Genomic DNA, 24,134 nt, shown 5'->3' on the forward strand with positions numbered 1-24,134 from the left:
CCCCTCCCTCCCTCTCTCCCCCCTCCCTCTCTCTTTCACTCTCCCTCCCTCCCCCCTCTCCCCCCTCCCTCTCTCTTTCACTCTCCCCCCCTCCCCCCTCTCTCTCCCTCCCCCTCCCTCCCTCTCTCCCTCCCTCCCTCCCTCCCCCTCTCCCTCCATCTCTCTCCCTCCCTCCCTCCCTCCCTCCCCCTCTCTCTCCCCCCTCCTCCCCCCTCCCTCTCTCTCTCCCTCCCTCTCTTTCTCTCTCTCCATCTCTCTCTCTCTCCCCCTCCCTCTCTCCCTCCCTCTCTCTCCCTCTCTCCCTCTCTCTCTCACTCTCCATCCCCCCTCTCCCTCCCTCCCCCTCTCTCTCCCTCCCTCTCTCCCTCCATCCCTCCCTCCCTCTCTCTCTCTCTCTTACTCTCCATCTCTCTCTCTCCCTCCCTCCATCTCTCTCTCCCTCCCCCTCCCTCTCTCTCTCTCTCTCTCTCTCTCTCTCTCTCTCTCTCTCTCTCTCCATCTCTCTCTCCCCCCTCCATCTCTCTCTCCCCCTCCCTCTCTCTCACTCTCCATCTCTCCCCCCCTCCCCCCTCCCTCCCTCCCCCCTCTCCCTCTCTCCCTCCCCCTCCCTCCCCCTCCCTCCCTCTCTCCCCCCTCCCTCTCTCTTTCACTCTCCCTCCCTCCCCCCTCTCCCCCCTCCCTCTCTCTTTCACTCTCCCTCCCTCCCCCCTCTCTCTCCCTCCCCCTCCCTCCCTCCCTCCCCCTCTCCCTCCATCTCTCTCCCTCCCTCCCTCCCTCCCTCCCCCTCTCTCTCCCCCCTCCTCCCCCTCCTCCCCCCCTCCCTCTCTCCATCTCTCTCTCTCTCTCTGGACTTTGTTGGTCGGTTGCAGCAGAGTCAGTGTCTCAGTGTGTACCCCGGCTCTCCTGGCGGTCTGACGGACGGAGGCAGTCATCCTCTCTCTGCCTACCTGTCTGCCTCTCTGACAGTCGGTCTGTCTGCCTCTTTGCGTGCTCGTCTGTCGTCTCTGAACGCGCAGACGAGCACAGAGTCGGCTCGGTGATGGAGACCGTCTCCGTGGACCGGGGCTTGTGCTCCACCCCGCGCCGGAGAGCCCCGCGCTCACCGGACCAGTGAGGCGGTTTCCAACGGGAAGCGCGCAGCGACGCTTAACGGCGCCTTCCCTGAATTGTGTCTTCTTCTTCTTCCTCTCGTATCAGCGCGTCTTGACGAACAGATGCCCTGCTTCGGGAAGTTACGGACACAACCGGGATCCATCCTCCGAGTCGTCCCCTGCTGTCCCCGAGAGGCGCGCGCACGCGAAGGTAAGAAGGACGCAGCAGACAGCGCCGGGCTCCGACGGTCGGTCCCCGGGTGGGTGTCCGTGTCCGTGTCCACCTCCCCTGACCTCCCCCCACGACAGTGTGTTACGTTCCGCCCAGAGTGGGTGGGGAGGTGACTCATGACTCCAACGCTGTGGTTTGGAGTCGGTGTTTTTACGCTGCGCCTCTGCGGGTTTGGAGCACACAGCTGCAGAGAAGAAATGGGCTTTTATCCCTGTCAAATGACAACTGACACGGGCTCTGTGCCACAGGAGGTCGGTGTGCGATCTGTCTGCCCCCCCCCCCCCATCTCTCTCGACACTATTATTTCTGACATGTAAATTAATGCGTAATTGAGATTCTCAGTCTTGGGTGGTTCTGGCCGGTTTTGTCAGACTGGGTTAATGACACGTTAATCACTGACTACTAATTCCCTGCATGTGTATGAGGATAATAAAAAATGGAAAAAAAACTTCCTATTTGCACTTACAAAGGTGTAATGGTGTGCAGAGTTTAATATTTGCCGCATAGGTAATTCTCGCAGACACAGTCGAGACAGTGTTTTACGATTGACACAGGATTAGTGTATTTCTTATTTACTGTTACTAAGTGTATTTCGTGAGTGAGCTGGGATTTGTTCAATGAGGCGGCGTCCTCAAAGTGCAATGTATTTTCAAGTTGTGGTGTGATAAATATTGCCCAGCATGTTATAAGGTTTGAGCTACAGGAGCTCCACCGCCACACCAGGTGGCCCTGGAGGAAGATGAGAGAGTGACACATCAGGAGGCAGCGTTTCATTGGGTGAAAAACACGCCAGCCCAGAAACTCTTCACAGTCACCACTCAAGTTGACATGTGCTGCACTGAGCATTGAATAGAAAACATTGTATTTAGTCAAAAGTCCTTTCTCTGTAAATGATGATACATTTGAGGGTTTTTGAAGTGATTCAAAAAGTGAAATGGCTGCCGTGACGGCCATTGGAGCATCCTCACATTCAGCCTGCTTCCAGAGACGATGATGATTTAGCTCAGACTCGTGGTCCCATGTTTACCAGGTCAATTACTCCACAAACTCAAATGAATCACCCGTCCAGCTCTGTCTCAGCAGTCCCTTCCCCGCAGCGTGGCCCCGAGCAGGGCCAGCTCAGAGTACCGGGGACGAAGACGACGGATTTCTGAGTGAACGCGTTGACCAAACGCTGCAGCAAACTGTGAGCCCAGTGTCATAAATAATCTGAACAATCTCTGTTTGACACTTTGAATGAGGCTTCGTCATTAACTGACAAGATAAATCAATAGTATCTTTCCCTAACAGTTTAATCTAATTAACTCCAGTGCTGCCCCTCTGCACAGATGACATGTTGTAGTCACTTGATGAACCACAACATGCTCGGGTCCTTTAGGAGGTTGCAGCGTCTTTCATGCCATCAAATTAACAATGGATTTAGGTCTAGCAACCCTTTTAGCACAGCTTTTTGAGTGACCTGAAAAGCAGCCTAACTGCTGCGTTAGTGGCCTCAATTTGCTTCAACTGCAAAAAAAAAAAGAAAAAAAGAAGCTCTCTTATCCAGTGTCACACACTCTACCTCTCTCTCCCTCCTGCTAGTATGCACTCACTCAAACTGTGTCTCATCGCATCTCATCACTCTCAGCAGCACTTTGCCCTCTCTGCTCGTCTCCAACACACATGCACACGCATGCACATGTACATGCACACACCCAAAGATGCAAACCAGTCCACAGCTGGGCTGGTTATTATTTTAATGAAATATGTGCTCGTCATCATCTTGTTTCCACAATTTGCTTGTTTGTGTCCATTTTCTTTTGACATCGCGACTGTGCATCATGACATTATTAGACTCAGAAGATGGGAATCTGTTTCATCAGATATATAAACCAGAGTTTTCGTGTCACCTATAGGGACAGAAAGGAAAAGGCACCAGAGCAGAACTTCCAAACATCGGCCACATTTCAACGGCAGGCACCTTTTATTATCTCTGTTTGCGCCGTGGCTTCATTTTAGAAGGATGGCATGTTGCAAAGGGCCATTTATAATGTATAGAGCAGTCCTGTATTAAATATCTGCAGCGTCTGAGGTGTGTATTCCACTGCTCAGTCCGAGGAGCTATATTACACCATATTGCATCAATGGCGGGGATGAATGCAATATCGGGGAAACAGGAAAAATCTTTCCCTCCTTGTATTTCTGCAGAAAGTTTGCCAGGGTTGAAGTGACTGTTTGGAGTGTGTGGGCTCAGTGATGCTTCATATTTGAACCGGATTCTTTAATGTTACAGCAGAAAATATATAATAATATAATTTTGATGTCTTGTAGAAGGTTAAAGGGAAAAAGAAGCTGATGTCACTGCCGCTTGCAGTGGAGTCTGTGATCATGTATCAACAGACTCTGAAGCTGCAGATACAGATAAAGTGGTGGGAGTCTATATTTAAATGGCCTCACTAGAGAGATATGATGTCGTCATTCCCTTCTGTTGGAAATTGTGTCTGCAGAGGGAAGCAAATCTTTCAAATAACTTTCTTTTTCTCTTTCTTGTTCTCTCAGCAAAGCTTTTTGGAAATTGATCGCATCATCATGTGATAATTTGTCTTGTATATCTATTTACAATATTGTTACGGGTTGAGTTTGTGCTGTGAGACCACAAAAAAAAAATCCATGCTTGTTTGTTCAGCTTTCAGAACAGTTGACAGGTGTATATCAAATCTTTCAATACCAAGGAGTTATTTTCACTTGTATCAATGACTAGAGGATATTGGACAAGGAAGTTTCATTGTTATAAAATAATTGAGATGCAAGAAAATCAACAAGAGTAATGTCAGTGAGCTGGATTGTGCGTGAAGCATAGGCTCAAAGTCACCATCAGTAATTTGCATAGGAAACCAGTGATTGCCATGAAAGGTAATGGGACTGAATGAAAGCAATGTTTCTCAGTCAAATTACATCCTGGCACAATTCACATCCATTTGCTGTATTTTGACAACAACAGTCCCAAAACAGTGTGTAATTTTAGAAACTGATCATGTGATGTGTTTTTCTCACTCTCTTGCTCTGACCTGCAAGACATTCAAAGTTCAGTCTCTCCTTAAATTTCCCATGTTTTGCTTTTCAAGTTTCCTTTTGTGTCTAATGTATGAAAATAAATAGTATCTGGACATTTTCCAGAGTTTGCCGTTCACATATGACGAACGCAGCAGGAGATTTTTCCGAGTCAGACGTTTTCACAACAGCAGGAAAATCTCCAGAACATTCTGTGGCATCTGGGTTGATCAGTCCGGAGGCAGGACATAACTCCACTGCAGAAAGCAGGGTTTTTCTTTACAGTCATGAGCGTGCCTTCTCGCTCACTTTGAGATTTTCCTGCTGTATTCTCACATTGGCTCACTCAGACATTCTCCGGAATTGTTACTCCGGGGCTGGCAGGAGGAGTTGAGTCTTAACACACAGCACCTCCAGAAACAGTTCAGGACGATGTCCTGACTTCAGTGCATGTCTGAAAGCAGCTCAAGTATAACATGCCCATCTGCTGGCGATTTTGGCTCATATTTGTTCAGCAGACCGGACGGCACTGTAGAACCAAACACTTGGAGAGTGCTCCCCCCCCCCCTTCTCTCTACTCTCTCTACCTGCATCCTTCTCCTCTGAAATCCAAGCAGTTTGGTGTGGGCATCGCTGACATGGAGACAAGAACTTTTGACATCAATTAAAGCCACAGCTACTCGTCCAAAAACCCAATCCACTCGTATTCAACCTAAGGTCTCACTTCCCCGGAGAGTGCAGGCTTGGGAATGGGTGGCAAACCCTCTTTTCACCTGCCCTGTAGATAATAGCCGTGCTAGCGGTGCTGTGCTGTGCTGGGATACCAGGGTTGGCAGAGATTCAGATTCAGACTGGCAGGGGGGAGCTTTTTCACTGAGGCTGTTGTAATTCTGCACACAACATGACACGCTAAACTTGCAAATGCAAGTCAAAAATAGAGCAAGGAATAATAACCCACTTTAAAATAGAGGCTTGTCCAAACTTATTTTTGAATGTTCACAGTTTTTTCCATTGATTGGTCATTCTGGAGTTTGTGCATGGCAAATGGTTGCATCAACAGTAGCCAAAACACTTGCTTATCCGCTGCCTGTTTAACATGCAAGCCTTGCATCCAAAATAAGCATCTACAGAAAATTCTTCACATTTTCTATTCTGCAAAGTGTAAACTCTGTGGAACCCCTCAGGATAATCATGTACTTTTAAAAAGCTTCACTAACGACCGTATAAAGTTATGCAAAACACCCATCTAAGGTCAACAAAGGTATGCTTGGGAGAAATTAAAATGATTCTCAGGTTTACTTTTCATTGCAAAGCTACAGTACAAATTGTTGTTGTTGTTTTCTGTTCTGTGTGTGTGTGTGTGTGTGTGTGTGTGTGTGTGTGTGTTCAATTCTAAATCTATATTCTATGTTATTCTGTTGATATGCCAGACTGAAAAGATCAGATCAGGGCATCCCTACGGTTTAAGCTGTGAATTGTTAAAGAGAGACTGAGAAGAAAACCCCCCCTCATCTATTAAACTCAAATATCATACCTCCTGTTTAAGTCAATGAGCTGAACAATCTAGCCACACTTCATTCCTGTTTATCCAAAAGTCAAGCAGTGGATGACAGCTGACTTCCTTCAATTTAACAGCAAAAAAACAGAGGGTATTTTTGGCCCAGACTGGCATCACCGATTATACGATTTAGTCCTCCCCTGATTCACTTGGCACAAATGTCCATGTCCATGGCAAAGAACCTTGGAGTAACATTTGACAGATGTTCTTTGGAAGCAGCACACCAGAAACATCACCAAGCCTGTAATTATCAATTAAGAAATGGTCAGACATCTGCTCAATTTCTATAATATAGAAAAAGTCAACCCAGGAGGTCTTAACCTAAGTTTTAGCATCACTGCACTGGTTTCACATTACATTCAGGGTACATTTACTGTGGTTTACATTCAAGTTTTACTACCTACAAGCTTTAAACTCCTTACATCAACTGATCTAAAACTTTTAGCTGTTTCATCAACCAAACCACCAGTTTTTTCATTTACGGCTCGTCGTCACTGGAACAACCTTCCATTCAGAGTGAGCGTTTAAGTCCCTCCTGAAGACTCACCCCTACAAGATGGCCTACACTTAAAATGTAGTCATAAAAGTATTTATAAATGTATGTTTTTTTAATTAGTTTTCTTTAATTAGGTTTCTTTTAAAATCTAAATAGTACTTGTTTCTTCTAATTTCTGTACTAAGCTTTCTATACTCTAGCTTTTATGTAATTTGATAGCAATTCATATTCAGTTCATATGAGATTATCTTTTATAATTGCATTGTACTATGTAAATTCCTTTTATTTGGATTTCACCTTTAAACCCTCGTGTGGCACGTTTGCGTAAACTGCTGAGCTACTTAAAATAGAATAAATTGAAAGGGAAGTGCAGCTTAGATTGTGATGTTTGCCTCGAAATTAATTATGTTTTCAAAGACATAAGGTCTGAATCATCAGCGCTTTGAAATATTGATTTTATACAGCAAATAGATTATCAAGAGGATTTATTTATGCAAATCATTCATCAATTATGGAATTAAAAAGACCTTTAACAATGTACAACAATTTGTTGTGTGCATACATTTTTATCTCTTTCCTTTATTTTTCGTATCCTCACTTTCTCCCTGTTTCTGCTTTTTCCCCTAATCCTGCCTCCCACCTACCACCAGTTGTCCCCCACCGGCCCACCCATCCTCTCCACAGAGGCACCTAATAACAAGGCTGTTCCACACTCAGGCCTGCATTAGGATGCAGACCCCCTTCTCTCTCTCGCTCTTTCTCAATGGCCCGAATCCTTTCCTCCTCTCTGCTATGAATGATAGCCTCAGCAACCAGCCCCCTGTCTCTGGCGGGCACAGGCCCATCGCTGAACATAATGGTGAGAAAATGGCCGCAGTCAAAAGATGTGACTTGGTGAGGAGAGGTCAAGCTGTCAGCTGCTCGGTCATTACGGAGGGAGCAGGGACCTGGAAAGCCAGCCGAGTGAAAAGGTCCCTGTGAGGACCACAGCAGAGAGTGTGGAGGACTGGATGGTTGCACTGTTTTCGCTTCACATCCTGCACCTCAGGATATGTGAGAGATGCGGGAAGTCTGGGTGTACGAAGGGTGAGAGTTTCTGTGTTTGTTTGTGAATCTGACTGTGCAAGATGTGCGTTCATCCATTTACCTCAGGTGACGATAAGGAATATTAAAAGCTGAGTGTTTACTGTAGAACTTAGGAGTTAATTTGTGTACCACTGCCAACTAATAGGATTTCAATCAGGAGAGACAAGTGAATGAAGAATGAATTTAGATATTGTAATCGAGGGCAATCTGCCCTGAACAGCGCCAAAATCAATCCCTCCATGGAGAGAAAAGATCCATACCATTCAATGAAGCTACAGCCTGGAGACAGTTACCGTAGCTTAGGAACACCAACGCCTCTTCATCCCTTTTTAAAAATCACAACACACACACACACACACACACACACACACACACACACACACACACTTCCCTGATAATGTTTTGCCTCTCCGGCCAGTTTCCTAATAGCATGAGGGAATTGCTCTCCAGTTGATTTGAGGCTGGACTGAGCCTCCATCAGAGAACCAAATGAAACAATTAAATTAGAGGACACAAGAACACGGAGAGAGGAGGCCCACCTCTGTGTTCAATTTACTTGTTAAATGTACTCGCAATGCCTCTGTAATCATCCCTTACACACATGCACGCACGCACATTGTGTTGAGATGAATGGATTCACTGAGATACTGTTTGTGATTACTGCATAATAATGCAATCTGTGTTGCTTGTACAGTGGAGGTGGAGAAAATGTCTGGCTGATAAACTGCACATTGGCATTTTTTCATTTGTTACTGTAGTTCCACAAAGACTCAAAGTGTAAGAACAGTTTCACACGCTCAGATGGTCCTCATCGATCCCTGTGAAACACGTGAAAAGATTATGAGTTTATGTTTCTTCTCTCATTTTGCTCACTTACACTATCTCATCAGTGGCCTGCTGAAAACAAAGGGTCGGAAGTAAGAGGTATTTGACGGATGCTACGGCAACAAGTTCTATGGATACTGCTACTGCTACTAGATAGTGAATAGCATAATAATGTTGCTAATCCTATCTACTGATAATTCAGAACATCAGCCGATACCCTGAGCCCAGGTATCGGTATCCCTGAGTGCAATTTCAATGTAAACTGAGGAGAATATTTACACACACACACACACGTATGTGAATGCTGGCCCTGTGCCAACAGAAATGACCACCTACAGTGTGTGTGTGTGTGTGTGTGTGTGTGTGTGTGTGTGTGTGTGTGTGTGTGTGTGTGTGTGTGTGTGTGTGTGTGTGTGTGTGTGTGTGTCTGTGTGTGTGTGTGTGTGTGTGTGTGTGTGTGTGTGTGTGTGTGAGAGAGAGACTGACTTTTATACATACATGGATTGCACTGTTAGTTCACAGTTATACTAACTTCTAACTCTCTGCTCCAGTGGTGAACCTCACCATCACACACACACCCGCCCACTCTCTCTCTCTCTCTCTCTCTCTCTCTTTGTGCTCACCGGAGGTCTAAGAATCTGCAATTTAATTAAGGCAGTGTTCCAATATATTTAAAAGTCTATAGCGAATCTTTAGCAGCCGCCAAACCCATGGGTTGCAATTTAAGAACCGCATGTGTCCCTCCCCAGCTACTTTGTTATGTCTGAGGGTTTACAACGGAACAAGGCAATGGATGATTCCTTCTGTGTTCAAGGTTTACTGAGCACTTTTCTCGTCTCTCTTTATTTACATTTTCTGCAGTTGCAGATTCCGGTCGTCCACGGTGGCTTTCACTGCCCTTCAAGTGAAACCACACCAGATCACATACAGCTACCATATTTGCATAAGGTTAATAATAAACACGGCGACACACTTACTGTGTTATTGTTCTCAGTGGAGAGGTGATTGATATAATTACGTAGCCACCTCAGGTGAATGATGACTGGTGGACAAAACACGGCATCAGCACCAACAGTATTACTGAATTAGCAAGTGGTATATGAAATATCATGACTGATTACTTATTGGTGACATATTGTGCCTACTAGGGTGAGCAATGATGCATAATTGCACTGTTACAGGGGACTGATTTTAGTCACTAATCATACATTAACAAATACACAGTTCACCACAGGAGAAACATCACAGTGTGGCACAAATGAGTGGCACTGAAGAGGAGAAAGAATTCCGAGAGAGTCTGATTTTCCTCACTAATTGCCTGGCATGATGCTGACTGAGCTGGCACTCAGCTGCTGTTTGCTGTTAAACCACAACAAAACATATTAGATGCCACATTACTGTGGCGCATGTTTCATCAGACGTGGGTCTTTGTTTGGGTTTTGATTAGGTTGCGCAGCCGTTGATTCAAGCGCTTGTTTGTGCAGATTTGTGAGGTGTTTGTGACTCTACAGTGGATTCTGCGTCATTGATGCATGCACATTGCGTTTATTCAGGTACGGTGTGATTTGTATGATTGCTAAAAAGGGAGTCATCCCAGTCTTTAAATACGTTTAATCCCCTGCTACAGTGTTACATGTTTCCTTCTTTATTTTTATAATCTTATGCTTTTATTCTTTATTTCTCTTTGCATGCTTATCCAGCCCTCTTTTTTAGTTTAGTCTATTTTGAGTTTTGAATTCTTATATACGTGTGAGGCAGTTTGATGTGCCCTGTGTTTGAAATATTAACAAAACCAGCCGTGCCTTTTGATATGAGTTGTTTTGGAATAATTACTGGAGTCCTCTGCAGCACAGACCTGCAGGTGACTCATAAAGGAAATCAGAGTGGGAAAGAGAGAAAGAGGGGAAAACAAGAGGGGAGGAAGTGAGGATAGTGGAGATAAGTAGACAGAGAGGGAAACTGCCAGATGCCACGCAGCTTCAGAAAGCAAATGAGCAATGATGAGAAGCTCAGGGGGGACATAGATATGGAATAAATGTGCAGTATTAATAAATCTAAGGCAATGTCTTTTGTCTGCAACTACAAAAACACCTATTTTTTCCGCCCGCAATAAACAGTTTTCACAGATTCTCTCACATATTGTTTTCTGTCAGTGTCAATCAAGACTTTGTTGGCAGTTCTTCTTTATACAGGGACTTTTCTGTACCTGCCAATCAAAGTATTCCTGCAGAATGTCTGATAGTCAGTAAAACAAGGTTCATCATACTCTTTTACTATGTAGTGTTCATATACTGTTGTCCAGATAGCTTGCAAACATGTGTGTCTGTGTGTCTCAGCATGCCTACTATATGTGCTTGATTTAACAAAAATAAACTCACATTACATAGCATTAATATAACAATTTGTGGACAATGAAAACAAAGAAAAGGTAGAATGTAGTAGAGAATAGTGTTGTGATTCATTTGGGAAACTGCAAAATAATATTCAATACAAATTAGAAATACATAATACGACCTTAATATTAATCCCTCTGGTGTGGTCTTCTTAAAATACTATACCAAGAGATCTAATGAAGACTCAAACCATGCATGTACCTTCTCAGTAACCCTACACAGCAATCCAACCATCCATTAGAAGCTCAACCTTTAGTGTGTAACCTTCGAGTGCTTATCCAGTCACAGAAGATTAACAAGGTTATCGATGCCGTAGAAAAACCTAAGAAGGTCTCGACCGAATGGCCTGAAGCGACCTTTCGCTCGTCTGAAGAGAGCGAAGCTAATTACTGTATATCACTTTTGGGGCGTCACAGTTGCTTGGCACCGGAGAGCGAATTCATGCAACCTTCCTCGCTCACTTCGGTTGGGCTGAGTCACTGACAACTTGTCAGTGCATTTGAGAAGTTGTGAAGGGAAGACTAAGCCCTCGTGGCAATAGAGCACTTATCCTATTACACCATGTTTTTTTCTTCCACTACACTAATGACAGGTGTGAGCAATGAGGATAAAAGATCTCAATACAGTATTTTTAGGTTTTCTGATGCGAAGAAATCAACTGCGTCTTTGAATTTTGATCCATCTTTGACTTGATATGTTCATACTTGCTCTACTTGCCATTTATTGCTGCGATAATATATGTTTTGTTATATTGGATGTATGAAGAGGCTGAAATGCGGTTTGCTTTGTGGGGTTTGTAGGATTAAAGTATGCATATTCTAATTGTTGTTTTAATTCAACAACGTATGAAACACTGAAACCGAGGTCTTATGCAAAGTGGAAAAGAAAATCTTTTCGAGCTTAATGAGATGCTGTTTGTGTAGCCTATCCCTGACCAGTCGGATTAACGCTCACTTAAAGGTAATAGTCCAATATAACGGGAGGATAAATATTGTCAGTGAGACCAGGGAAAGCTTTCATTGAATTCAAACAATGGATAACTATGTGATACTTATAATCCTGTCTGCTGTATTCTGCACTGGAGCAGGGGAGGAAACTATTCATACAGTAGCATTCTGCACATTCATGAGCACCCTGACCACAACTCTTACTGTTTTATAAGTTACAGTATACCCTGGTAGTTCCTTTTCCTTTCTATAGTATTGCAAAACTGAGTATTTTGTCCCCTGTGTGGTTTACGGATGATTTTATTAGAGTTGATGCTGCAACAGATTTTTTTTTTATCATGAATCACAGAAGGTGCAAACAGGTAATGAAAAAAAAACGTAAACACTAGAAACTGGGAAAACCTTTTATAGACAAGTACAGCTGCTGTATGATTTCTTGGGCTTCTCCACTCAACGTGATACAATGAGGATTGATCTCAGCTTTCCAACAGCTAATGGATATCATTAATTGTTCATATCGCTATGCACACAATGAACAGTACTGTATGAAAACAAATGACACACACAGTGGTAACAACATTTTATATTATATATATAATTTTCACACTTGGCAGAATGCGTTACCTGGTTGCCAGGACTCTACCATTGTCAGCAGTAAGTACATCACGGGAGTCGGTGGAGGTGGAACGAGGTGCCACTTGCTTCAAGTGCTTTGTGTACTTTATATCATTTTTTTTTTTTTTTTACATTTTACTTTGAACTGTTTTGAACATAAATAATCCAAAATATGACACATTGGCAAGATTAAAGTCAAATCCTTGACTTTTGAAAAAGCCATGCCATTCAAGGTGCTGTCATGCAATGCACTGGCTCACTAAATGGCACATCATAGATAGTGCTACTGAGCTCATCATTAACCTTTCAAATGTGGTATGCTCCATGCTTTATGTTTCATGGCGACAATAACGAGGCACTCTGGTGGCTGTGATTCTAAACTGGGTATGATCAGTGTGATACGGATGCCCATTTAAAACGAATGAATCACTCCGATATATACTATATAATTGCTTTTTCCACATCTAACTGTGAGACATTTTCTTTATTCTTAGTCATGCTGCTGTATTCCTTGCTACTATCATATAAATCACAAAGTGCCCCTGACCTGTATTCTTTTTCTTCTTTTTTTTTTTCTGTGCTTGTTGTTTGTGTGGGTTTTGCAGGCGTACGAGCAGCATTCAGCCATCTCTTTATCTGGCCCATATAAGTTAATGCCATTACAGAGAAGATTATGATGAAATCATGTTGGAACATGAGCCGTTGTTTAGACAATGAAATGAAAACAGACAAATGGCTTTCAGGGCAAGGGACTGTAATCTTTATAAATGACTGTACTTAGGCTGAATGGTTGTGCATTTCACTCATCACTGCCACCAATGCTCAATACACGTCATATGAATACATTTCAGACGGGAAGGGAAATAATACGGTGATGTTGTACATGTACCTGTGAGCATATTGCTGCATGCCGCGTAGACTCTGTCTGTCTAGCCAGCAGCCATGCCCCGTGTCTCATCAATGGCGCCTAACCCTGTTCAATGACTGTGACAGGCCGACAAAGAAAGAGTGACAAATTGGTTCAGGGAGTGACGCTGAATCACTAGCGTGGCAAATCAACTGATTTCAGAAGAAGAGCACTACAGCACTTAGTGGGGAAAACAGCTTAAACTGACTGACTGAGCTCCTTGCCTTGTCTTGTGTGCATGTGTGTGCGTGTGTGTGTGTACACAAAGATTTGCGTTTTTGTGACATATGTGAGTTTGTGGGTGACTGCTTCCAGTTATCTGGTCATAAATCAAAGTGTTGTACTTAAATGAAAAGTTTGACCTAATGATGGCCCAAGATGAGAAGTCAGGGGGGAATTCAGTCTGAGTGGAACATGAATGCGTTTTCCAAATGTCATGGCAGTGCGATATTTCCGGATATTCCACATCAGGAAACCAGAAAAGGAAACGTAGAAGTACAGTAGTTGGTGTGTATTGCAGTCAAGCAACATGAGAGGCTGATGAGGTTTGTGCGTCTGTGACTCACAGTGACAAAACCACTGGAGGAAAACTTGTATTGTGTTGCTCTGAAGGGCCCTGGGAGAGCTACAATAGAAGTAACAGAGGTCACACTCAATGCTTTTGTAAGGATCAAGAAGCTCCCCTGAGAACCGCTACTGTACATAGTAAACACTGAAATGAATAAATAAGAAGAACTTGAAGGGCACTCAGAGAAAATTGGTTGGGTAGATTTTGCATAATGCTGACTAACAAACAAACAAAGATGAAAACATAACCTCCTGGGCGAAGGTAATACATAGTATTACCTAGTTTATTGGCAGATGAAGTAGCAAGGATAATCATTTCCTTTTTTTTTAGATAACCCTTGTAGCACCTAGTGGATCACGATGACAAGATAGTACTGTCTATAAAAAAAAAAAGGGTTTTATTGCCTTAAGGCGGTTTTATACTGACAGACATGTATCTTCCTCCTCCTGTGGTGTCAAGTGCTTATCCTGGAGTGAATTCACTAACAATAATTCTCATATTTTGCCGTACAGTCTTTGGCTGCACTGCCTCAAGTCGCTGCAATATACAGCCGAATGCTGAAATATTGTAAGAAAATCGTATCATGTAGGAAAAAAATAGGTTTGGGGCCTGAATACAAGTGGTTATTTTAAGAGCCCAACAGCAGCGTAATGACCAATAAGTTCATCACATTAAGTTCCCAAAATGAGTGTTTCAGTTACTGAGTCATGCAGTTACAATGTGTGGTACGGGGAATTTTAAGCTTTTTTTAATGGTTCCATTATGGCTGATTTAACATAACAAATTAATAAAATAGACAGGAAGTTGTTTTTGGTTAGTGATAATACACCAAGTCACAAAGCCTAATACGGCTCCAGCTGGCTGTTTTAATGAGCATAGCAACCCCCCAACACCTGTTCTTAATCCAACAAAGCACCTATAAAAACAGACCTACAGACGTGAAGTAGTGCAATCATGTCAACATGGAGCAGAATCATTCGAAGGACAGTTTCCAACATCTTGTGGAATCAATACCACAAAGAACTAAGGCTGTCTTGAGAGCGAAGAGAATCTCTAGCCAGTATGGTGTCCCAAATAAAGTGCTCGGCAAGTCTTTAATGTGTGTAGTAAAGTGTGATATTTTAAAATGTCTTCATAGTGGAAATTGAAGTTAATTTCGTAGATGTTTGTATTATGATTACGGATGCATGCAACAACGCATTGACATCCATCGGCTGTTTGTGTGTAAAAGAGTCTTTCAGGGTTTGAAGTGGAAATGTTTCGGATGGTCTTGAAATCTTAGGTCACTCCACTGATTGAAGATCAATGAACCAAGTGGCAATCACCTCTCTCAGGCTGGCAGGCTTAGCGCTTCAGTCAATCCACTGACTTATTTAACACCTCGCAGGTCATGTCATGGGGCCAAGGTCATAAGCAGATGTCATGTGACATGACACTGCAAGCAAATACACGGAAACTTGCTGTGAGTGTCAAAGACGCTGTCAGAGAAAGGGCGACCTTCACAAACAGCAGCACACTGTGCACATGTCCCGGGCTGTTAGCCAGCCACATGAGCCCATACATATTTCATGCAAACCCTCTCTCGACCTCCTCGAAAGTACAACGGACACTTTGCAACACACCACTTCACTTTTGGCATAATTCTGATGCTTTTGTCTCTTAAAGGGGGCAGTGAAGCAATACGCACTTTGTAAAATCAGAAAATATTTCCCCGCCGTCCGTTATATGTCGCTTTTGCGTGTGCGCCGGATAAATATCCAGGTTTCCGGCTCGGCCGTGGCTCTGTAAATCGAAAATCAAAAAAAATGGTGCGGACCGCACCACACAACACCGCCGGTGCAGAAACAAGCTTTAAAATCGCTTACTGCCCCTTTAAACCTTTCTGGTAAATGTCACTTATTTGTAATAAAATGCAGTTTTTGATGATCTTGAGTGACGGAGCAAATCTCAGCCCCGAGTCCGTCATGTATTTAAGTAGGCCAAATGCTGACCTAATTGTCAGCTCTGCTGTTGGTGGAAATGGGAGTAGTACTCCGATGAGGAGAGGAGAGGAGAGGAGGAAATTGCCTGAGGGTGAAAAGGACAAGTAATGGATGAAGAAAGGTAATGAGGAGCTCCACAGTTGAGGGAGGATAACGAGATGTAGGTGTGGTGTGGTTGTAGGAGCCTGTCTAGGTTGCCTTGACTGTGGAATACACGCTCACACACACACACTCACTCAGAGGCCAAAAATAGCCTGGCTATTTCAACGCTACCTCAGTAAAATTGACTTGAGGAGGAAACTGTTCTTCAGTTAATCTGCAGCCCTGACAGAAGGACGGGTTTTGTTCAGCAGAGAATAGAAAAGAGATGTCAGAGAAGGAACTGTTACCGTCCTAGTGATGGAAGTGTGTGTGTGTGTGTGTGTGTGTGTGTGCGTGTGTGAAATATATACTTGTATGTTTACGTTTGTCCTTGCCTTTGCATAGAGCATGTGCACATGTGTCTGAGTGTTGAGCTCTGTCCCAATTTGTCTGATAGGAAGCCGTCACGTGAGGATTATTTTGAAGTGGAAAGCTTTCACTCGTTCAAATCCGGGCTCTTCTGAGCAAGCTAATACCAGGGTGATCTGAGGTCAGCGTCTGTCTCTTTAATGATATTGTCTCATGCCCCCCCCCCCCCCAAAAAAAATATCCTCACAAGGAACATTTGAAAATGATTAATTTGTCATCAAGTTATTGGAGTTTATTTCTCTAGCATTTGAATATGGCAGCGGGAGCGTATTCATGGCCGTGATGGTTGCTTAAGAGAATATTTAAAACTGTCACCAAAATCTGTTATTTTCTCCTGGAGGATTTCATGCACTAGTTTGCATAATCATCACAGAACAATCTCAACGTGCATACACCGCCATACCTGGGGACATTTATGTTGAATTTGAAAGGAAAGAAGAGAAATGTGAGATTTTTGAGTGAGATTTACCGACTTTTTCCTTTTTTTTTGTCTTGTCTACTTGATCTATACAGGGAATCAGTTGGTTCAAATTTAAGAATGATTAAAGGAGGACTAGTCTCTTGAGCAGACAAGAAACAAACTCCACATAACAGCAGAAGCTCTCAGCTTCTCAGCATGGTGTCTGCAACGGGATGAGCAAATCGCTGTGACAGTCTGACATTTGAACCGCAGGGTAGAGCAAGCTGGCAACGTTAGGTCGCTGATAGTTGATAGTTAAAAGCGATTGGATTCTGACAGTGGCCTGGTATTATCACAGATGTTTGTGCTGCACCAACAGTGTCCCTGCCAGGGCTTGTGTCGTGCTTTTCAGGTTGAGGGCAGATTGAAGAAGGATTGGCGGTTGAAACCTCAGGGGTTTCATGCTTTGAGGAAATAGCTCCCTTCAGTTGCAGGACTCACACTGCAGACATGAGGTAGAAACCTGCTCTGGAGATATGCGGCAGCCACCACATAGGGGTGTTGGGCAAAGACTACAGCCGACTAATGGCTCATTTGAATGACTCATCGTGCACAGACACAGGTTTTGTAATAACAATAATAACACTAAAACAAAAACTTGAGGTCTTTTAAAATCTGTAAATCTGTCGGCCTTTCAAAAATCCCTGTGAGACTTGACTGTTTGTCTCAGCCACAGTGTAAGCATGAATGTGCAAAGTGCTTGGCTGCAGGTCTGAGTGTGACAGATGAAGCGTGTTACCTCTGTGCCGTCATTGTACTGTGGAGGGCTCTGCCCTTTGCTGAATGAATATCAGACTATTTTCTAGCTTCTTTTTTTTCATGGTATTGTTGCACTGGAACATTTCAAGGGAGATGACAATTGGCGTAATGTATTTACAAACAGTGCGTTTGGTTTAATACTCCTGCACGTGCTTAACAAATTTACAAAATGTGTTGGCACGCAGTAAGTCGCATGCGTGTGCGACTTACTGAGAGGCATAATTTGCTCAGATACAAGTCCCTATAGTGAAAGTATACATGTTATACAGGCACTAGCGAACTGTCACCCAAAATGTGTGCAACTTACTGAGGTCCACGCCCCCCGTCCCATCGTACGCAAAATGAGGCTGAGGACATTTTTGGTGGCAATGAGGCAGTCACATTAGTGGCTTTGTAAACGTAATTAATAAGATGCTTTCAGATTGAACTGGCCCATATAGTACTTGAAGAAACAACTGTTTTCAGCAGGATGTCCTTTGTCTGTTATCACACCACATGACTTTACAAAGCAGAAATATGAAGTGATGGGAGTCTGAAGTGCTGGTGCATGTTTGCAATTTTTAATCTCCTGAGGTAAACTTTTTCAAACAGCAGACTCTTGCTTGTGCAGCTAATTCCATGTAATTGTGATTTGTATGCCCCTCCAGGCCCTGTTTTGTGTGTCTCATGCAAATTTAGTTTGCAAAGCTGATACCTCCACAACAAACCTGGCAAAAGATTCATGTGCCTTACGTCAAAACAACTCAAAGCTAGCTTTGGCGAATTAAATTGATTGTGCAACACACATTTACATTTTGAATTTCTCTCCTTTTATTAGGAATTTCCTATATATTTACCAAAGATACAGTATCACAGTTACATAATATAAATGTGCATTGTGCTTGAGTTGTGCATTCAAAATGCTTGTTAAGTGTTTTTTTTAAAGCCCATAAAGTAGGTTTCTGGCTATATTATGCCTCTAATTTCCTGAATTAAGTGCATATTTCTTTCCCTTAGTAATTTCCTTCCTCTTACATATTTTCACTGATTGTTACGTTACAATTACTGGTATTTGTTTTAGCCTTATTTTGTGCAGCACAAACTGTCTTTGTGGTAAACAAATCCTTACAGCGTACGCACTATTCAGAGGTCAGTAACTGAGCACGATCACACTAATCGCACTCTTTTGCATTTTAATTAGACTGAATCAAAATTTAATTTGCTCTGAGGGTTTAACTCCTAATAACTGGATTGTGGGGAGATTCTTACTGTACTTGTGCTCTGATGGCTTGTAAAATGTGGTGCAGCTGCATATTCTGATTATCTGCATTGTATTCTTAGCATTCAAAATTCAGCCCGCTCATCTGTTGTGATTGTTTCAAGACGACTTTGGTTGAAGTGAAAAGGCTGATTCTCCTGGCCAAGAGGAAACAACGGCCACTTCCTGTCCCTCCTCTCTGCCACTTCTACTATCTCTGCTCCTCTTCCTCGCCCCCTCTCCGAGGAGTGCCCTCTAATGCTCTTCATCAACGATGGGGCAGAGATACAAAGTTTATTTCCATCTGTCCAACAACACATAAGCTCATGCAGACACAAGTAAGCCCTCATTCACATTCTCGGTGTACATGCAAGTGCATGCACACAAACCCACACAATACGTTGTTCTTGGCATACAAAGCTGCCTGCTGTTTGCCAACCCAGCAAAGATTAGATGACAAACGTGTTCGTAAACACTCAACTCAGCTTTGCAGAAAATTAAATATTCCAATTAGAATTTTGTGAATTAAAGCTGCTCTAATCAACATGTTTGTATTGTACTGTACATTCACCAGGCCGATGCGCCTCCAAATGAATGTCAACATTGCTGCGTGTCTGCTGACATGTTTGCAATATCAACTTCATGAGAAGGCGATATATCAGGGATGTGTTTGTTCTGCTCCACTCGCCAAATAATAATGTATACTGTTCTCATACCATTTAATTTATATAAGGCATTACACTCACTTCTACCCCTTTCAACCAGCTGGTAGATGGGGCTAACTTACTTAACTGGCACTATGATTTCAAGGCACACACTGTTCTTTGCTGCAAAATCCAAACTGAAACTCAGGAGACTCCAGTTTTTCTTCACCTGAGGAGGTCATCCATGGCTCACTGTACTACAGTGGTTCTCAGTAGATGCACACGTGTGCTCTGCAGTGTGTTAGACACAAACTGCGAGGCTCACTGCACCCAGAGCCCAGACACAGATCAAACCCCGGCCTGCGGTTCTCTTGAATTCAGGATGAAAAGCATGAAGTCAATTTTTGCTCAAATGTTACACATCTACATTTTCATTTAGAACTAATATCCAGGGAAAGAAGGCTAGCCCTAATTTTGACAGGCAACTGTGAGTGTCTGTGCCCATGATTGCATCTCATATACACAACAACTCTTTTTTTTTTTCTCTCTGCTTAACCAAATGGCTTTTTGCAAGGGAATGTTTCAGCCAACTTTGCTGTTTATCTCTTGACTTTCTACTATACTTAAAAGGGTGAGAAAGACAACTTAATGCTATAAACAAGCTTTAATGGGACATCAAATTGCTACGGTTAGACATATGGAGATGAAGGAGAATGTATTAACTTTTTTCCAGTTTTATATTGATCAAATCTAATACTGAGTATATCCAGCGAAATGGATTTCTGCTGGACACCTTATGACCTGCTGCTTTGTTTGGACTCTATTTACTGCATATGGTGCCTGTGTTCAAGAAAGCTCGATTAAAATTGGCGGGGGAACAAATTTCTACTTTGACCAAGTCAGCAGTTCCCCCAATATTAAGAGTGCACTATTTCACTGTTTAAAGAAAAAGTGTATAGGAAAATAAGGTGTAACACATAGATTTATTTGAATGGCTTTTTAAAAAGGGGCAGCTTTTTATGGTTGCACTAGGTTCAAGGACAAAAACAGACAGAGACAGAGAGAGAAACATAGAGGGAGGCAATATTATAGTAATCTAAACCAGACTGATGGGACCATGAATCAGGTGCTGGAGAAAATAAGCTCTGTGGTTAAGCTGCCTTCACACCATTGCTTTCTCATTCCTCGTCTCTTTCTTTGGAGCGCCCCCTTCTCCCTCTCTCCCCATAAGCATCACCTAGCTGCATACGGTCTCCATGGTGATTCTTATTGGTCTCTTTGGCAAGGTCACCTTCACCACAGAGAGAAAGTCACCCAGAGAAGAAGGAGGCTGCCGTCTTCACAGAGTATAGAAAAAAATCTTGAACCTTAAACACAAAGAGAAGGACTGTGACTAACAAGCAGAAAATGAGAAGGGACGGAAATGGAGGGTTTTTGGCTGTGGGGGAGAGAGATGTCAAGAGAGATGGAGGAAGATGGTGGAAAACAACAGAGAAGAAGAGCTGGGAAGGGGGAGGGGTGCATAAACAAACAGACAGCTCTGTAAGGCAAACGTTAGGCTTGTGTTAGGGCTAATCTGGGAGATACATGTTTAGTGAACACTCTATGGAGAGAGAAGAAAAGGTCCACCACACCCGCATCTCTTTGGATGAAGCTCCAGATCACCTGGAAGTGAATCACAGGATGTGTGTGAAGAGGCCAACTGGCAGCAGGGATAACATGTTTTTTAACAAACACACACTCATACGCTATCAGTTCTCCTCATTTGCTTCATTCCACTGTGCCTCCATCTGCCTCGGCATACCCGTCCTCCTTGCTGAAGTTCACTCACTCCGACTCTGCCTGCCTGCAGTCCTGGTCTGTACCCCCTGCAGAGTGTGCTGGAGGTGGCCCTCGCCTGGGGACATCAATATTTCAGGCTCTCGCAGCTCATGGGGTTACATGGGCCACTCAGAGCCCAGGGGGACGTGCTGATGGAGAGACAGAACGGGCATGGGATGGGAGAGTAAATGATAGTGTGGGTGGAAGGAGAGGTAGAAACATTGAGACGGGTGAATGGATATGATTAGAAAATTATGTTGTGCATTATAGAAAGATGGATGCGAGAGAAAAAAGAGAACGTGCGAGTGAAAAGGGGTTGCTGGAAAGGGGTGAAAACATGCATTCATTTTTCTGCTTTGTTTTTGGATGGATGGCCTTCGAATTTTTCGGGGCTGTTAATATAGCCGCATCAGTGCTGCATGATGAACTGGAGAATAAATCTTGGAAAAGACATTAAGAGAAAGATATAAAAGTAATTGTGATGATGTTAACAATCTGTGTATTTATGACTCTGAAAACCCATTAGCATGTGGAGAACATTAAGCAGTTAATTATCTTGAAAACAAGGCAATAATATGCAGGGGCAGATGAGAACACGGGTGAAGTGGGCAAGAGACAGATGAACCAAGGAACGGACAGAGAGAAAAAAAGGATGACCCTGTCCTCTCTTGCTCTTTCTTTCTCTTCCTCTTACTCAGTGTGAAAGATCCTCACAACACGGCTGTTGCTACGACTGCAGCTGTTGCCACAGTGGTGGTCACAAGGGGTCGTTACCATAGCAAGGAGGTTCCCCCGGGCATCAGAGATCAGAGGAGAGACGCTGCGTCCGCAGTGATGGTCGATAAGTTTGGCTTGTTTTATGGGTGTAATGTCAAAGCGATTATTGCAGCGACTTATCGTTCAGTAGCCAACGATATGTTGCCATTGATTAGAAATTAAACATGATCGTTTACTGACCTATGAGCCCGTAAAACATGTGGTTAATGAAACAAAGCAATAATGATAGTAATTTCTTCAATGATTTGTCATAGAGCACAGATAAGGGCCTTGATCAAATAGACTGCATTGTATGTGGTTTATCCTTGACTAGATTCTGCCGCTACCGAATCTTATGTTATCAGCATAATAAGTTTTATTCTACACTTGCCATAACAATTATAATATAAGTTTAATGTTTCCAGTCGAGTATTATTCACCTGCACAGATTAAAGAAGGTGAAAATACAGTGTGAGATGCCATGGCAGTGTATTGCTTTGAAATGACAATGCAAATGCATCATCCTCAGAATGATAATGCCAACATGCTGATGTTAAGCAGGTGTAATGTTGACCATGTTCATCTTTTCGCGAAATTAGCACTAAACCCAAATTACAGCTGAGGACGATGGGAATATAGGGAATTACTGCAAATCATCCCGATGGCGACACAAATGATTAAACGAAATTCTTGGCAATCCACAGTCGAGAGCAGAAATGTCATCCACTTGATGGTCAGGATGGAAGTCAGGGTCACGCAAATCACTATGGCTCACTGCCTGGGAACCATAATTGTTCTTGCCAGATTTAATGGCAATCTCCATGTAATTGTTGTTGAGATATTTAATTCTCTATAACGTGGTGGACCGACCAACCAACCAATTGACTCCGACCTTCCCTAAAACCACCCTTATTACCCCATATTATTTAGTTGTACGCATCTACAATACAGTATATGTATCATAGCTTAACCCTATCCTATTACTTCTTTTTTTTTACAGCATAAAAGTTTGTTGGCAGTGATGGGCCAGTTGAAGGAGTTAAGTATGCCAGAACAACATAACTCAGAGGGGACACAAAGTGGAGCAGGAAGTAGAGCAAGAAAGTAGCACTCGGAGCAAAGCTAAACTAAAGTGAGTCTCTCTCAGTATTCCCCCTGGAGTCAGCTTCAGTCACACTGTAACTGTGACCAGTAAGATATTTGAGCGTGATATGGATGTCCAATTATGGGTTTATTATACAACAGAAAGGATGAAGGAACATGGAACGAACCCTGACCTGTGGTCCATGTTGTGCCGGATCAAAGTGAGCACTGTGTGTTGAAGAAATGAGCTTTCTTCGCTGACACAAAAGTGTTATATGTAATTACGAGGTAGCTGTCTAACGGGAACGTAGAAGATCCCGTATAACTGCATCCCGGTGACCTTTCAGTGTCCTGTGTGCGCATAAAAATTTGACGGTAGTTGAGTTGCAGTCACTTCTTCTGTAAATAGAGAAGCAGATAAATTATCCGTGGAGTGATATTGAGTATCGACCGAGTCCTTTGCTCTGCCTTCTCGACTGCCCCTTAATTTAATCCCACTCTGATATAAAGAGCTCGCCCTCGAGCTTCTCCCTCTGTTCCTTTCCAAAACACTTTGCAAGGCGACGGTCCTTGAGTGTGCCACATCTGGTGCCTGGTTTTATCGGCGGCTTCACCTGACCATGACCCATCACTTTGTCTCTTGCCAACTTACCTTTGAGGACCCTGGCTGGAGGCCATACTCACTTTCACTGATAGGAGAGAAGAGAGTGGGTAAATACTTCACATCCAATTCTCCACATGCACTGCTTCCCCCCAGGCAGTGCACAACTCCCTTGCTGCACTGACCACCTCTATAAAGGGCCCGAATGGGAAAAGTGAAGAGGATGACGACATGAGAGGGATACATACTTCTTCGCATTGGATATCCCTGTGAGGTAGTCACTGTTCGCTTTATGCCTTTCGTCACATGAGTGTGAAAAGAGCAGGATTAAAGAGGGCGAGTTGTATTGCGTTGCTTTACAAAGCAGCTTGGTGAGTCAGATCAAAGCAGGATATTGAGCTATCAACTGTGAGTGCTAACAAAAAGACAAGAGAGATAGAGAAAATAGGACCGATAGAATGACATGGGTGCACCAGGGTTTATGAGAAAGCAATTAGTTAAAGTGGTAAGTCAGCAGGGTAACGGAAAAAAAG

General features: G+C 43.3%; 1 protein-coding gene across 12 annotated transcripts in view; it reads left to right on the forward strand.

The window, feature by feature from the left end:
* dlgap4b (discs, large (Drosophila) homolog-associated protein 4b) overlaps positions 1–24,134 on the forward strand; it is a 116,840-nt gene that overhangs the window by 19,727 nt on the left and 72,979 nt on the right. For 3 of the 12 annotated variants that reach the window (XM_035631877.2, XM_035631882.2, XM_035631876.2), the window contains exon 2: positions 1,198–1,302. The exons of 3 other annotated variants lie outside the window; for them this stretch is intronic. The gene's annotated coding sequence lies outside the window, so the exon portion shown is untranslated. Of the gene's footprint in view, positions 1–874; positions 1,303–24,134 lie in introns of those variants that run through there. 6 more of the 12 variants (XM_047332789.1, XM_047332788.1, XM_047332790.1 and 3 more) reach the window with 3 other exon arrangements.

This window comes from Scophthalmus maximus, chromosome 6 (genome assembly GCF_022379125.1).
Source record: "Scophthalmus maximus strain ysfricsl-2021 chromosome 6, ASM2237912v1, whole genome shotgun sequence".
Taxonomy (NCBI): Eukaryota; Metazoa; Chordata; class Actinopteri; order Pleuronectiformes; family Scophthalmidae; genus Scophthalmus; species Scophthalmus maximus.